We start from the raw sequence: 3,422 nt of genomic DNA, 5'->3' as shown, positions 1-3,422 counted from the left end.
TATTTTGATTAAAAAATAGGAGACATATCGAAAAGAAAAAAAGGATTAGGGTTTTGATTGAAAAATAGGAGTCATTTCAAAAAGAGAACATAGGATTAGCATTTTGATTGAAAAATAGGAGATATTATGAAAATAAAACATAGGATTTGTGTTTTGATTCAAAAATAGGAGACATTGCAAAAAGTAAATATGGGATTAGGGTTTTGATTAAAAAATAGGAGATATTGAGAGAAATACACATAGGATTAGGGTATTAACTCAAAACCAAAAACTGACAAATATTACACATTCCGAAAAGAAAACATAGGATTAGGGTTTTGATTCAAAAACATAGGAGACATTCCAAAAAGAAAACATAGGATTATGGTTTTGATTCAAAAACCAAAAACTAGGAGACATTCTTAAAAGAATAAAATAGTACTAGGGTTTTGATTAAAAAACATAAATAGGAGACATTCCAAAAAAAACATAGGATTACTATTTTGATTGAAAAATCGGAGACATTAGGGAAAGATAACATGTAGATAGGATTAGTGTTTTGATTCAAAAATAGGAGACATTCCGAAAAGAAAACATAGAAATAGGATTTTGTTTCAAAATTGAAGAATATTAGACATTCTGAAAAGAAAACAAAGGATTAGTGTTTTGATTGAAAAATTGGATGCATGCCGAAAAGAAAACATAGGATTATGGTTTTGATTCAAAAATAGGAGACATTCCAAAAAGAAAACACAGGATTTGGTTTTTGGATTCAAAACCATAAAATCGGAGACATTTTGAAAAGAAAACATAGGGTTAGTGTTTTCATTGAAAAATTGTACACATTCACAAAAGATACGTTACATTAGCTTTTTGACTAAATACTGAAAAAATGAGACATTATGAAAATAAAACATAAGATTACGGTTTTGATTCAAAACCATAAAATAGGAGATATTTCGAAGACAAACATATGATTAGTGTTTTAATTGAAAAATAGCAGGAGTTCGGGAAAAAAAACATAAAGTTATGTTTTTATTGAAAACCAAAAAATAGGTGGCATTCTGAATAGGGAACATAGGCTTTGGCTTTTGATTGAATAAAAAATAAAACATACGATTTGGGTTTGATTAAAAAATAGGATACATTATGAAGAGAAAACATAGAATTATTGTTTTTATTCAAAACCGAAAAGTAAGAGTCATTCCAAAAAGAAAATATAGGATTAAGGATTTGATTCAAAACAAAAAAAGGAGACATTATGAAAAGAAAACATAGGATTAGTGTTTTGATTGAAAAATATTGGACATTCCAATAACAAGGAAATACGATTACTGTTTTGATTCAAAAATAGGAGATATTTTAAAAAGAAAAACATAGAATTAGTGTTTTGAATCAAAACCATAAAATATGAGACATTCCGGAAAGAAAACATCGGATTAGGGTTTGATTCAAAAATAGGAGATATTGCCAAAAGAAAACATAGGGTTAGAGTTTTGATTCAAAAATAGAAGACATTCCGAAAAGGAATGGTAGGAATAAGCCATTAATTCAAAACATAAAAATAGAATTATGATTTTGATTTAAAAATAGTAGATTTTCCAATATGAAAACATATGAATAGCATTTTGAATTAAAAAAATAGGAGACATTTAAGAAAGAAAACATAGGATTAGGATTTTGAATGAAAAATATCAGGCATTCTAAAAATAAAAGATAGAACTAGGGTTTTGTTTGAAAATTAGGAGACATTCTGCAAAGAAAATGTATGATTAGGGGTTTGATTCAAAAAATAGGAAACATTCCGAAAAGAAAGCATAGAATATGGGTTTTGATTGAAAATATGTGACACTCCGAAAAGAAAATATACGACAACCCGTTTAATTGAAAAATAGGAGACATTTCGAAAAGAAAAGATAGGATTAGGGTTTTGACTCTAAACTAAAAAATAGTGGACATTACTAAAAGAAAGATATAGGATTACAGTTTTGATTAAAAAATAGGAGACATTCCGATAAGAACACTTGCGATTATGGTTTTGATAGGATACATTTCCAAAAGAAAACTTAGGATTGTGATTTTGATTAAAAAAACAAGAGACATTAACAAAAGAAAACATAGGATTAAGTTGTCTGATTCAAAAATGATAAATAGGAGACATTTCGAAAAAACATTGGATTAGGATTTTGATTCAAAAAGTTGGATACATTACGAAAAGATAACATAGGATTAGGTTTTTAATTTAAAACTGGTAAATAGGAGACATTCCGAAAAGAAAACATAAGACTAAGGTTCTGATTTAAAAATAGGAGACATTAGGAAAAAAACATAGGATTATTGTTTTGATTAAAAAATAGGAGAAATTCCAAAAAATAAAACATCGGATTAGGTTTATGATTCAAAAATAGGTGACATTCTGAAAAGAATACATAGGATTAGATTTTTATATTAAAAAATAGTGGACATTTCAAAAAGAAAACATAGAATTTGATTTTTTGATTCGAAACCAGAAAATAGGAGACATCTCCAAAAGAAAACTCAGGATTAGACTTTTGTTTAAAAAATAGAAGTCACTCGTAAAAGAAAACATACGATTAGGTTTTGATTCAAAAATAGGAGACATTCTGAATAGAAAATGTTAGATTAGAATTTTGATTCAAACCTAAAAAATAGGAGACATTCCCAAAAAAAACATCGGATTCGGGTTTTGATTGAAAAATTGTAGATATTCTGACAAGAAAACATAAGATTATGGTCTTGATTAAAAAATAGGAGACATTCCGAAAGGAAAACATAGGATTAGGTTTTGATTTGAAACCAAAATATAGGAGACATTCCCAAAAGAAAACATAGGATTACGGTTTTGATTGAAAATAAAAAAATAGGAGACATTTCGGAAAGAAAACATAGTATTTGGGTTTTTATTCAAAAGTAGTTGGCATTTCAAAAAGAAAACATAAGATTAGGGTTTTAATTCAAAACCAAAAAATAGGCAACAATGAGAAAAATATATAGGATTAGGGTTTTGATTCAAAACCAAAAAATAGGAGACATTCCAAAAAGAAATATAGGAATAGAGTTTTGATTATGAGACATTTCGAGAAGAAAACATAGCAATATAGTTTTGATTAAAAGCTGAAAAATAAGAGATATTCTGAAAATAAAATATAGTATTTGGGTTTTGATAAGGAACTGATTAATAGAAGGTATTTCATAAAAAAAAATTACATAGGATTACGGTTTTGATTGAAAAATTGGAGATATTAGGAAAAGAAAACACGTACATAGGATTAGTGTTTTGAGTCAAAATTGGGAGATTAAGAAAGGAAAACATAGGATTAGGGTTTTAATTCAAAACCAAAAAAATAGTTGACATTCCAGAAAGAAACATTGGATTAGGATTTTGATTGTGATATATGATACACATTCCGAAATATATGAGA

This window comes from Dioscorea cayenensis, chromosome 20 (genome assembly GCF_009730915.1).
Source record: "Dioscorea cayenensis subsp. rotundata cultivar TDr96_F1 chromosome 20, TDr96_F1_v2_PseudoChromosome.rev07_lg8_w22 25.fasta, whole genome shotgun sequence".
NCBI classification, from domain to species: Eukaryota; Viridiplantae; Streptophyta; class Magnoliopsida; order Dioscoreales; family Dioscoreaceae; genus Dioscorea; species Dioscorea cayenensis.
This window is presented reverse-complemented; position numbering follows the sequence as displayed.